This window comes from Plectropomus leopardus, chromosome 17 (assembly GCF_008729295.1).
Source record: "Plectropomus leopardus isolate mb chromosome 17, YSFRI_Pleo_2.0, whole genome shotgun sequence".
In the NCBI taxonomy this organism is placed as follows: Eukaryota; Metazoa; Chordata; class Actinopteri; order Perciformes; family Serranidae; genus Plectropomus; species Plectropomus leopardus.
This window is the reverse complement of record NC_056479.1, coordinates 30,150,721-30,164,615: the sequence shown is the minus strand read 5'-3', so window position 1 is coordinate 30,164,615 and position 13,895 is coordinate 30,150,721. Positions and strand designations below refer to the sequence as shown.

Below are 13,895 nucleotides of genomic sequence, written 5' to 3'. Positions count from 1 at the left end.
CATCTGCATCATAAAAGGTAACTGATGAAGAAATGAACCAAAAATTGGCAAGAAATTAGTAAAAAAAAACAAAAGGTCAGAAAAGTAAAAGAACAAAAACAGGAAATGACCTGAGAAAAAAAAGAAAACATTAAATAAAAATAGTAATTAGAAATAATATTTTTTCTTTAACTTAATTTTAAATATTTCTATGGCTATAAAAATTATGAATATAGTTGTCTTTATATTTTTCCCTCGTTGTTTGATCATTTTCTAATGATTCTCTCTTTTTCAGCGCTATTTTCAGTCTCAGGTTACTAAATGTATTTTTTCTTCTCTCTGAAAGAAATGGCACCAATCTGCTCACATTTCAAAGCTTTAAATGCATCTGAAAGGTATCTGAAGGCACGAGAAAAGTCATGTCGATCAAGGATTCAAAGGGTTAATCATATCGCTTGTCGGAAACGTTGCATCGCAAAATGAAGACGTCGCCCTCGGGGCCCGGAAGCTTTCATCCGTGGCTCTGATCTTTTTGAATGAACAAGACCGAAAATAAATCCAACGCTTTGTACGGACCGTTCTCCCGCTGGATGCCTTTTCTCTTTTACAGTTGCCGTGAAAGGCGGAGGATTATTTTACTCATGTGAGTGACTCATCCAAAATCCCCCCGGCAGAGAAAAAAAGAAAAAAAGTGTTCATATTCAGCGTTTTCACTCAGAATACTGATATTCTCTTTGGAGTTCCCCGAGAAAAACACGATAAAAAAACGATAAACTCCCACCGTCTCTTTTTCTGATGTTCTGACAGTGAAGAAAACGTTTTCGGGCCCCGAGCAGCAGAAAGCCGTTTGAGCTTCTTATTCTGTCTCTCACTGTTGCACTCGGATGTGTGAGGTTTGCAAAACCACTAAACTTTGCAAAGCTGGACTCAGCAGGACTCTGATGCACTGACTCATGTTTATGACGGGCTCTTAGTTTGAAAAACTCCCAAACCAACACGCTGAAAGTCGCTCGCAGCGGACGAACCCAATATGCAACAACAACGTAAACCTCTCGCTGCATTTTCGATTTCCGAGGAGCCGCAGACCAAAACGCCTCCAAACACAATTGGGATGGATCCACAACCAAACAGAGCAACAAATCGTTCCACATCAGCTGCAGCCATCGTGTTTCCACGACGTCTCAACACCACACTTCTTCACGAAGCGGGGTTTACGGTCGCCGTAGTAACCCTGCCACAAGCCAAAAATGATGTCATTAGTCCGTTTTGCGCTGTCTGTTCGAGGCAGGAATGTCACGCCGTTCTGTATAGAAAAGGCACCATCACACCTGAATGAAGCCTGAGAAAAGCTTCCTTCATAAGCACAGGAAAAAAACAAAATGAGTAACCTGGCAATAAATGTCCTTCAAAGTGCAAAAAATAAGTTAAGGTGACGTGGCAATGATTTGAGAATAAACTGGAGGGAATTATTAGATATGATTTTTTTTTTTTTTGAAAAATGTCCAGGAACATATTTGTGTTTTAACACTTCCTAGAGGTCAATTTCCTGCTTTTTGTTTCTTTACTTTTCTTTCCTTAAAAAAAAACAAAAATAAAAAAACTTTCCCGGTCATTTTTGTAACTTTAGGTTCGTTTCTTTCTAATTTATGGGCCTTTTTTTCTGAAGCTGCTCATCACCCTTTTCCCATGTTTTAGAAGGAAATAAAGTACATTTCTCTAAGGTCAAAGGATTAAGGTGGAATTGGTAACAGCGCTGAACTGGCATCTGCGTTAGAGGGACGGGTCGGGACGGGACAGGTATGATGGCGGGGCATTTAAAAAGCTGCAGAGCAGATGACAGGAAGGAAAGCAACAGCGGTCAAAAATGTCAGTAAACAGTGAAAACAAACAAGGGTTGTTTATTAAAGCGCTATGTTAAATGTCACTGGAGGCAGATGCTGTTGTGTTAAACAACATGCCTCTTTTGTTTCCTCAACGCCAGCATGCTGTCTAAAATCACACACTGCAACATGACAGTTCTGCTGCTCCTCTCTGCCGCTACTGCGCTTGAAATAACCCGACGGTGGTTATGTTTTAATAGTGATGGGCTATGTATAGTCTTGGTTATTAATGGGGAACACCGCATGATATCGCTGTTTTTTGGTTTTGTGTAAAAATGTAAATTGGACTCGAGACAAACGTCTCAAACCCGGCCTGTATCAGATAAACACTTCTGATTGGCCCAACCAGTCTGAGCAGGAGAGGCAGCAGACACATCTGCCTGAGCAAATAAAACAAAAGCTGCAGACTCGTCTGATGAAAGTACAAGAGATCAGAGCCGGAGGAGAGGGGCCGTCAGGGGCAGGCCCGGGTTCAACAGGGAGTGCTTCCATTAGCGAGCCATTAGAGGCAGTTGTTGGTAATTACGCGTGGGTTTAGGGCAGCGTGGACGTGGACAAAGAAAAAGTCCATCATCACACTCACCCTGGCGCAGCGCTCTGTAACTAACCTGTCGGAGAAAAGAGGCCAGTGGGCCAACACTTTGTCTTGTGACGTGCAGGTAATTAGCTCGGCCATTAGAGAGCAAGTGCTGATATTGAACGGCGGTAGAATATACTCGGCAGCCTTTAAGAGTTTTTCATTGCCTCCCCGTCTGTGAGAAACTAAAGAAGGGACGGAGAAGAAAAAGACGGCATTCAAAGTGATGACACATCTCTTCGGCTGTTATGTAGGTTAATGCATTTTTTGCCTTTGGGTCTGTCGTGCACTCTTACGTTCGTGTAGGGCTCGCAACCAAAATTATTTATGCAGCATTTAAAGGACTGTATAATTTAAGATGAGGAGAGAGTTTGCATCTCGCAGTCGATGTCGGGAGGGTCTGAGGGGCTGAACACCCGCCGGCCGTGAAGGCGTTTAGCCGAGTGACTGAACGCAGCTCATGGATACAACCACTTCCTCTCATCACACAGACACTCAGTAACCCTTCAGGGACTGGTTGTCACATTTTACACGCTTTTCATTCTTCATTTTTGGATACGTTTGTCTGTGTTCATGCATTTGTCATACATGTAGTCCAGATTGTGGACTAAAGGTTTTGGTTTAGGCAAAAAAGGCACATGGTAAGGTGTAGAATGGAGAAACACAAGAAGCTATTCAGACAGGCAGTAAACATCAACCTAACGAGTGAAAGTCCAGGGTTTGTTGGACCCATCCGAAGGGTAAATGATCTTTTCACAAACTGGTATCAAACAGAAAAACACTGTAACATGACTTCAAAACCAAAAGTGAACTCTGACTTTTTATAGCTCAACACCACCTTTAATTCAGCTGATAACATCAAATCCATCTCAGGAAAGTTAAACTTTCATACATGTTTTATCCGTAATTACGGCGATCGGTTTAATAGTTCAGAATCAGGACCTCCGCTGTGAAGAGCAAAAGCGCTGACTGTGCAAAATAAGCCAAAGGAAGGTTTCACCTGCGATTTCAACGTGTCGGATACATTTAATCAGCAGTTCACGTCTTCTGCTGCTCAGCTCTTTTTCACATCCTCGCTGCAGGTCGTGAATTCTGTTATGAAGCAGGCTGACAGTGAAAAGTGCAGCATTTCTGCCCTCAGCTGAGAGGATTATCTGCTATCCGCCCATCCTTCACATGCAGCTAATAACATCACATACATGCATAATGCAAAACAACAAAAAATATTTGGAAAACATTCATTTGGGGGAGAAATGAATGACAGCGGTGCAAGTTTCATCTCCTGAATCTTCTGCAGTGGGACGTCCGGTCACATCACTGTGCATAATAATTAGCCATGTGCTCCTGCTTAGGAGAGTGACCGCTTTAAAAAAGTCCTATTTCTCTGCCCACGCGACCCTTAGAGACCATCTGGGGCATTTTACACACTTTTCACTCTTCCTGTTGTGATAATTGTGAGCTGCAGCTCAGAAACATCAGAATTTAAAGATGTCCTCAGCGACCGCCACACATACATTTAAATTTTGCACGAAACACTGACTATCTTTGGGTTGAGGACAAAATAAAACGTTTTAGAACATCACCTTGGTCTTTGGCAGATAACTGACTGATTAATCGACAAAATACTCAAAAACAAAACTAATGTTTAGCTGCAGTCTGAGTCACTGCAGCCTGTCCTGTTCAGCAGTTGCTCGTGCGTTCAGAGAATCGTCTGCACGACTACGACGCATCAAGTTGTGCACAAAGCATAACACGCCACCAACACGTGCACAGCTGTGGGCCTAAATGTTCAACAGTGAACTTTTGCTTCACTTGTTATCACGGCAGCGCTGAGTAATTCACATTTTAATATTCCAAATATAACGGGCACGCCATGTGGTGCGGCTCCATCCAGATTTTGGCTGCTCGCACGGACTCGGATCCGCGTTGCATGTGAGGAAATTAGGACAGTGAACGCAGCCATTAAGGAGCTACTGAACATGTGTTGCAAATTTGCATCAGGGGGAACTCACGAGCGTGAAAATAATTTGAGACAAAGTTACATCAAATCAGATTAGGCGCACCGTTGTATCACAATATGTCCTGTCACATCACATCACAGCGTCAAGAGCGTCTTTCTGCGACTCCCACCGCCGCTCATCTCCGCGCTCTGCTCCCCCCACGTTCACTCAGCGGGGTAATAAGGCCGCACAGCTACTGTCCTTTCTCTGTGCAGCTCTCTAACAGCAGGAGAGGCACCACTTTACAGTCAACACACACACTCACACACTTCCTCTGCTGCACTGAGCGCTCACAGGCAGCAGGTAAAATCCTCCGCTCACGTCCAACTCATCAGAGACCGTTAGGTCAGCTATCAACGCAAATGCGACCGCTGAATGTTTCAGTAACGTTTTCAGCAACAGGTTAGAAAAACAAAAAATGTATTCTTGATATATCACATTAGATTACATTTTCATTTTACAAAAAAGGTTTGTAAGCTCAGACAACAGACGTAACATTTTCATAACATTTTCGAAAAGTTGCTTTGAGAACGTTCTTCCTTTGTTCTCATGTAACATTGTGGAACGTTTTAGAAAAAAAACACCAAAACATCTTCAAAATGTTGCAGTTCAAACGTCTCAGTCAGCATTTACCCTCACAGGAAGATTATCTGAAATGTGAAACATTCATAAAACGTTCTTTGAACATTAGATTAAAATGTTTTTTTTAAACATTATTGCAACTTGTAGGTAATGTTGGGAACACACGTTTGTCTTCACGTTTCATCACATTTGTTTTGATATTTTTCGTGTGAAATGTGCCGTCACCTGGACTAATGAGGCTGATTATTCTGCAGAAATCTGTCGCATCACAATGTTCTCACCAGATTTCGAGGGACTCAAAAGTGTTTGCACGTCTTATGTGTCTAATTAAAACAGCATTATTGGATTATTGCTGGGAAACACTTCATTTAAATAACCTAAACATCCTCAAAAGCTTTTCATTTGTTTTTCTAATTAACGGACATAAGAGCAAACATTATTATAGAAAAAGTAATGCCGCAGATGTCATGTGTGCAGGTGTCGAGCTGAAGAATTTAAACCCGATTATCACTGTGCAGCGTCTCTCTTAGTGCCGGGAAATATGGCTGCAAAATAACAGCACAAAAGTTTTAGGCGAGATCACGATTCTTGAAATCCTGTCTAAACTAATGTAAACTACAAAAATACAATTTTTTAAATGAAATACAGTTGCAATACAGTTAAAGTAACTGCTGTTTTATAAAGTTGACTAAAATACTATTCTAATTGAATTAAGTACAGTACTGTACTTAATTTAGCCAACTTTAATTGGCTGTATTTTTTAATTTATTTTACTGCTAATTTGCATGTTATATTTTTTTAAAATACCATTTTTTTCTCTTAAAAAATGTTGGTGATTTTTCAAGAAAACATTTGGAATTATTTATAAAATATTTCAGCAATTTTTAAAGATGATATTTTGTGGATTTTTAGAACATTTTTAGTGATTTCTTTAAGAAAATATTTCTTTACTTTCTTGAAGCTTTTTTAAAGAAAACATTTTGACTCTTTTTTTTTCTTCAAGAATTTTTAGGGATTTTTGGCGAAAACATGCCTTCCAAACCCACTGGCCCGGGGAAAATCCCCACAATGACAGACACCGTAAAACAAGAAAATTATCTTTGGTATTTTTAAATTTCCGATGGTCCTTGTACACATCATGTGTTATTACACAAGTTTGTGTGTGAAATTTCCATGACTTTTCCAAAACTTTAAACTGAAGTATCCGTGAGTCCTCACTGAGGCGTCACACAAACATTTCCCTCCTAAGAGCCAAACCGACAGTCAAGAACTGACTTTGCTGGTTTCAAAAAGCACTTACTTTCGTGTCTCTCGCAGGATGGTTTGCTGGAAAGCATCAGTCCTGCAGCCGGAGGTAAAAAAACACCTCGATGCATTCATGGACTCATCAGACAGCGTCGTCATCACACTGCGAAAACGCGTTGGTCTGAGCGAGTTCTAGACGAGGTTCCTCCAAACGTCTTGATGAGCTCGTGTCAAAGCACGTCTCGGCGTGTCATTAAAAAGATCTGGCTGAGACGGGGTGGAGCGGAGAGCCTGCAGGCACGCGGCCTTTTACTCCTACCTGGATGCTGCGTGCTGCGTCCTGCAGGTGTGACACAATTATCTCACCCGCTAATCAAATGCTGATTACACTTACAGTATCTGTTACAGTTTCTGCCCGAAATACGCAGGCTCACCGCACAGCGTGACACAGGTACAACCAGGGAGCTGCGTCACATGACACTGACCACCATCTAATCTGTACCTGTGTGTGTGTGTGTGTGTGTGTGTGTGTGTGTGTGTGACTGAATTATGTTACATGGAGAAGCCTGGTTTCAGTCTTTCTTAGTTCCTTCCTGTACACTGGGGCTCAGTGACTAATTGGATCTTAGATTTGGATAATTGATTTGCATGTTTTCTTTAAAAAAAAAAAAAAAAAGGCCTTTTTTTGGCAATTTTTAACAATTTTTTGTTAAAATATTTTCTTTAAATTTGGCAATAAAAACATTTGGTTGATTTTTACAATGTTCTTTTTTTGTGTGATCTTTAAAGGAAATATTTTGGCTTTTTTATTTTTGAAGAAAAAATTCAAAAGTCATGGCCATTTTTCTTTAAACATATTTTAAAGAAAATTATACATATATTTAAACATATTTTTTTAAGAAAACATTTTGGCAGTTTATTTTATTTTTTGCAATTTTTGAGGAAAACATTTTGGCAGTTGTTTAATATGAATATTCTCCTATTCATTACTTTTTCCCCTATGCAGAATTTGAGAGTTTGAACAGGTATACAGGTGTATCTGGGATATTTTGGCTTCATTTTTGCATCATGAGGGAAAGTGAGGATGCGTCGCCCATCTTTAAACACAGTCTGCAGTCGTGTTACGGCTTCGCTTTCATGACGCTGACTGTCGTTTTGTGCTTTATTTTGAAAAAACTATCAATTCATAAACTGTTTAGGCACCAATACGGTTTAAAAGTATCATTTTGGCACCAGTGTCAAAAAAACAAAAACAAAACGATACCCAACCCGAGTGCGCAGCATGCACCGTGTTTCCACATTACCACAGTTAGCCAGCTGTCCGTCAGCAAAGCCACTGAAAATTCTAAAAAACACAAAATATTTACATCACAAAACCGAAATTACACCACCAATAAAGAGATGGTGCTTTCAAAGTCAGCGCTGACGCTCACCGAGGCCACGAAGGGCTGGACTAAAGAGAAACGCCTTTTGTATTTCACGTCTAACCTTCATTTGACCACGAATAGTCCCATCGAGCCAAGAAAGTAACATGATGAATTTCACATAAAGAACAAGAACAAAAAGACAGCCGCAAAAAGTTAAAAAACAAACAGCAGAAAAATTTACAGACAAGCAACAAATTTAAAACGAACAGACAACTAGCAGCAGTCGGAGACCATACCTGTGCGTCATGTGTTCAAAAAAACTACAAAAAAACCTAAAAGCTGATGAGTCCAGTTTAAGATGACTCTGCAAAAACTCTAAAAGCACTCTGACCAAAGACAGCGCAGGCTCGAGGAACGACATATCTCTGTACTAAAGTTGTCGGTAGAACACAAATAAGATAAGTTTAGGTCAAATGGCCTCATAAAGAAAAGTGAACCGCTGTTCCAGTCTCCGGTCGGACAGAGAAGACCAACTTTCTCTTTCAAACTGCAAAGATGTGTGCAGAAAAATTTTCCAGGAAAAATGTTTTAGCATATAAAATGTCTCTGTAGTCAACGCTGACAAACGCGTCGCTTAAATCTGTTTTTTTCTTGCACTAAAAGAGAAACAGTGTTTTTTTCTATTGTAGAAACTTTAACCTTGAGCTTTTTGTAAGACACTCGATGTGATGTTTAAAGACAGATTGTTTCCTAAGGAAAAAAACAGGTATTTGTAAGTTGAGACTTGTTCAATGTGATGTAAATCATCAGCTTTCTACCTGAAAAAGCACATCGTTTTTCAGTCTAATTCACAGAGATTCCTCAGAACCACATTAAAAACACACTGCAGCTCCTTCACTTGGTACAGATGAGGCAGAACTATAGAAAATGGAGCCGTCTGCATTAAAATGAAAGTTTGCATTGCCAATTTTGCAGCACTAATTTTTTATATAAATAGTGAATAAAATAGGACCCAATATGGACCCTTGCAGGACACCATGTCGTACATTTAAAAAGCAAGAAAACCATCAGCTAGGAAACTTTGCACTCTATCGCTCAGGTACTTTCCTACGTGAACCACCTTCTGTAACAAAACATTGTGGTCAAATGATGAAAAGAAGGCCAGACGACATCCCTAATAGTGATTATGATTTCTGCCACAACCCAGCAGCCCTTGTTGTATGCAAAGCTTTCTAATAAACCTGTTCCAGCCTGCAGAGATTTAAAAAGTCACACTCCTCCTCTCGATACGAGCGCCGGCACAACGGCGAATCAAACAGCTGCTCCTGGTTCGTTCATTGCAGGCTGAATTTAACAGAGTTTGGTTTTACAAACAAGCCCACAAACAGTCGGCGAAGATGAAGAGAAGTGAACCAACCTGGTGCCGTGAAGACGGAGGCCGGTCTCGCTCGCTGACACAAACATCAGATGGTGGTGAAATGTCTCTGCGGCAAAATCTGCAAAATCCAGTGGGAAAAAGTTACCCTCAGATGTTTTTCGTCTTGAAAATGTGGCATTAAGACGGAGTCTTTCCCTCCTTTCAATTAGTTATTCCGATCGATAAAGAAATCTATTTAAATGAGGACTACAGAGCCGGACGGCTGCTTATTGATCCGCCTCATTATCACTGTAAACTCACCAGGGACACCAGCTCTGGATGAATCACGTGAAGCTGCAGAGTATATAGGACAGCACTGTGTGTGTGTGTGTGTGTGTGTCTGTGTGTGTGTGTGTCTTTGTTATACTTGTTAAGCTGATTTAGTTTAAATGAAAAGGGAGAAAAAATCTACTCATGATCTGAATGTTCAGACTCTTTATAAGAAGGTCAACTCGTGCCTCAAGTCAGATCACATGGCTCCAGCGTTTCCCCAGCTCGTCTAAAAACAGTCGTCTCCTCCGTCTCTCTGCTGCCAGCTCTGACTTCAGCCTGAGCCTCAAACCGACGAGGCAAACGGCGGCTCTTAATGCCGCGGTGGAAGAGAGGAGCCGCCAAAACCGCTGGCCCGTGGCAAATCCTGCACCAGGACTTTACAAAAAAACGTCTAAATTACTAAACAAACATCACGTTGACCCAAAGCTGACCTTCACCGTCGGGCTGCGTGTTACTTCCACTCCATTTACCGCCTATGGAGAGTCTGGCTGCCGCCACTTCCACATACATGTCGCCGCCGCAGGCTGCCATTTCTCTTCTCTTCAATCTTATTTACCATCGAGCAGAAAACACTCACTTAAACATTCAAAAAGTCTGTTTTTACTGTAAATATGCAAAAAAAAAAAAGAAAAAAAAACCAGAATGCACGGACAGATAGCTCTCTTTGTTTAATTCATCAGTTTAACTGCAGTCAAACCTGAATGACTGAAACTCTGTCGACCTTTCGGTTGTTGTTGAAGAAAAAAATGTGCTGTTATTTCTAGATTGTGAACCTTTAATTCTGAGCAAATGAGCCTGATTTCTTTCAAAAACATGGCAAGAAGAAGAAATTTAGTTAGATATAACTGAAAAATTAACAAGAATTTAGCTGGGAAACAAGACACAAACCAACACAATCAAGAATATGATTCTGGAACATTTTTTTGTAACACGTTTACAAGTGATACGAAAATGACCAAGAATTTAGTGTAAAAAAAGGTAAAGAAAATAAGTACAAAAAAGGGGTTAAGGAAAAAAACAAGGAAATGACCTGAAAAAGTTCATAAAAAGAATAATAGATCTGTTACATAATTTTAAATACATAATTATGATATTTGTCCCTTAAAAAAAATCATAATTTTCTAAATTTATTAATTTCTTACAACTTACAGAACATTTATTGCAAAGCTACTCATTGCATTTTTGGCTTTTTTTTTTTTTATTTATTTTTGAGCACTTAAGATTTTCAGCAGATATTCCGCACCACAGCAACCAGACGCAGACCGGACCAGAAAGGTGCGCGCAGCAGAGTGCACATCTGCAGCCCGTTTCAGAAATGGCCCGGGACTTCAATGGTTAATGGACTGCACTTGTTTAGCACCTTTCTGGTCTTTTTGACCACTCGAAGCGCGTTCACACCACAGGTCAGTTTCACGCGTTCACACACGCCGGTGGCGCGGTGTCACGGACCGGGGGACGGCTCGCGGACCGGACACCGGTCAGCGGAGGCTCCTCCGTGGCGAAAACGCGCGGCGGGACTGACACAAAGCAAATAAACGTCCACAGGTTCGATTACTGATCCGTCCGTTAAACCGGAGCGTTATCATTAACCCTTCGAGCCCGGCGTTGAGACTAAACTGCTCCACTTTCTGTAAAGCGTCTAAATCTGAGCCCGTGTGTGATCGTCTTACTCTTTTCGGTGAGAGCTCCCGGCCGCGCCGTTCACGGGGATGTCTCCGGTGTCTCGGTATCCAGCCTGGAGATCGGGTGTTTTTACGGGACGTTGTTCGATAAATCCGCGATGACAGATCCGATATCGCGTGTCTTCCGTCCATATTTTAATCATATTTCGGAGATGAGAGTATACTAGCATCGATGCTAAACGCCATATTGGTTTCCCATAGTTCCTTTGGAGGGGTCAGAGTTTGTTTTGGTCTTGTCCACCAATCGGAAGACGATCCGACTCTTTGTATCCGCTTACGTTGCCATACGTCATCTGAAGCAAACTGCACTGTGATTGGTCTAATCCAGTGGTGGCGCGGACACTGTCCCGGTGGCGCGGACACTGTCCCGGTGGCGCGATGTGACAGACGGAGGGGGGAGAAGGTCGTGGACCGGTCACCGGTCAGTGAAAGCTCCCTCCGCGGCGAACAAGCTTACACAGGTGCGTTTACCGACCCGTCAGTTAAACCGGAGCGTTATCGTTTCACCGGAATCTGCACCGACGACTCTGACGTGCGGGCGCGTATCCTGCAGCTACTGTCCTCCCTCCTCCGTCCCAGAGCACTCACGGCCGGTCAGTCCCGCAGCAGGCTCCCGCCACGGTCCCAGCTGCAGACCCACGCCACTCACGTCCACACCGGAAATGAACCGCGCATGCGCAAAGCTTAAAGAGCGGGATGTAGATGAAAATGTTTTTGTCACAGTCGAGCTAAAGTAAATAAAAAAAGTACATCATCATTTAAGTCCTTACCCTCACTGAGAGGACACCTGCGGAGTTTATGCATCTGTGTTTCCATCGTTCAAAATCATTGATTTACAAACACAACAGTGTTTTTAAAGACTCACTTCGTTATAGATTACCTTCCTGTAAGTGCAGTACAGCTATTTGTAATCTAAGGAGTAATCTGTAGCCCACTTCTTCCAACTGCAGCTAGCCACACATAGCCTCGCGTTACACACACTCACAAGACCACGACGATGCAGTTACAACTTCAGAAAGTTCACACACACTGGATCAGCAAACAGACAACAAAACTATGGACACGTTTCTGGTACGTAAAAGTCAGGTAACTGATGCACCAGCTCCGCAGATATGATGAGAGCTATTTGCAGTTGAGCTGCGTCCTCAGTGTGTTGTGTGTGCTGGCAAAAGACAGCATGAAGACACGCAAATTAAAAAGGCACCTCTGACCTAAAAGAGAAGCCTGTAGACTTCTTTAAACGGAAACGTGATGGCCTCCTGCGACAAACCACCATCTCTGAGCATAGCGCCGTCTCCGAGCAGCGTCTGGAAGCATCATATATAGTTGCTCCAAGAGTTGCTAAGCTTGGAAAACCCCGTAAAATTGCTGTAGTGGGGCGGGTGTTACAGCGGCTGTACGAGCTGTGAGAGGAGGTGAAGTTGTTTTTGACTGAAAACCAAACAGATCTGGCTAAAGACCCGCATGATACTATGTGGCTTGCCTCTCTCTCCTATTTAGTGGATTTATTGGACCGGCTGAATGGCCTAAAACTTGCTCTCTGGCACGACCGCATCAGTTCTGGGAACTGCGACACGTTTCCCAGCCTTGCAGACTTCCTTGCCGATGCACCTGGCACTGATTTCTCTGCTCTTGTTTGCAGTTTGGGTCCTACTGCAAAGAGGACTACCGTGCATTTGCGTGGGTTCGAGACCCATTTCCCTGCTCGGCAGACGAGCAGGAGCAGCTACCTGAGCTGAAGAGTGACAGCAGACTGAAGCATCTCTTTGGCACCTCCCCTCTTTCGTCAGGTAGGAAAATAATAAGAATCTCTTTGCTGTTTTTTTGCTGATTTTTGGAAAACTTGAGGCCGGCTGTGGCTCAGAGGCAGAGCGGCTGAACCCCCCAGTGACAATTTATATTTTACATGGAAATATCATACAATAACAGAATATACCGTTAAACTCAGACAGCGTGCTGCAGGATAACGATGAACGATGAACGCGCACCGCTTTAGTCCCGCAGTTCCACGTCGTCTCGTTTATCGCATGCTTTTTTAAATTTCTAATTTCTAATGTCAGGCGACCGATGGATCTGTATTTGAAGTTTGTATACTGTCCAAGGTTTGCTGTCTTGTAATTTGAGCAGCTGGACACCCGAATTTCCCTTTCAGGGATGAATAAAGCCTCTTCTGTTCTAAATGTGTCATTGGCAGAGGAAGCGCTGACTCTGTAACGTTCGGAGGTTATCTGATAGAAAAACTAAAATCAGCGACGGCGCTGCTAACATGCAATTAATAAAAATCCATTAGAGCCGGCTCAGAGTAAACCTTCTCTGCTGGGGGTTTCCACGAGTCGGGCGGTTTGATCCCGGTCTTGACCTTTACAGCGTGGAGCCTCTCTCGTTTCCTTCCATCTTGTTCTTGATTCGCTGCTCGGCGTCTCCGTCCCATGTCTCCATCTCTGTCAGATGCTGAGAGCAGCAGGATGTCAAGAAAAGACTCTTTCAAAAGTCACGGCGTGAGCTTCACTGTACCAGACTGCCGAAAACCCCCCGAGGGGCGGAGGAGAGGCCTCGACCTCTCAGCAGAGGTTCACTCGGAGCGGGGAGTCCGTCCCTTTAATGTAATCTCTGGACCACTTCCTGTTGTGGCCACTCCCGACGCCGGTCTCGGTTCCTTTCTCCACAGGACAGCGAGTGCATGTGTGTGCGCGAGAAGGATCTGTGTGTACTCTCCGAGAACATTTGAGGGAGAATCCTCCCTGGAGGTACGAGAGCTTGTTACAAAGTCTTTCTCTCTTGCCGCCGAAGCAGTTTTTTTTTGTCTTTCCTTTTATCCACTGAAACAATACACGTCCCCCGAGACGCTGCTGACAGAGAGGAAGAGAGCGAGCAGCAGCACGACGAGGCGGAG

At 42.8% G+C, this 13,895-nt stretch overlaps 1 long non-coding RNA gene across 1 annotated transcript in view; it reads right to left on the bottom strand.

Annotated features, from left to right (window-relative positions):
* The window catches only part of LOC121957262, a 42,503-nt gene that overhangs the window by 21,863 nt on the left and 6,745 nt on the right, over positions 1 to 13,895 (bottom strand). Inside the window, exon 2 of the long non-coding RNA XR_006106743.1 lies at positions 9,048 to 9,126. This is a non-coding gene — a long non-coding RNA (uncharacterized LOC121957262). The remainder of the gene's footprint in view (positions 1 to 9,047; positions 9,127 to 13,895) is intronic.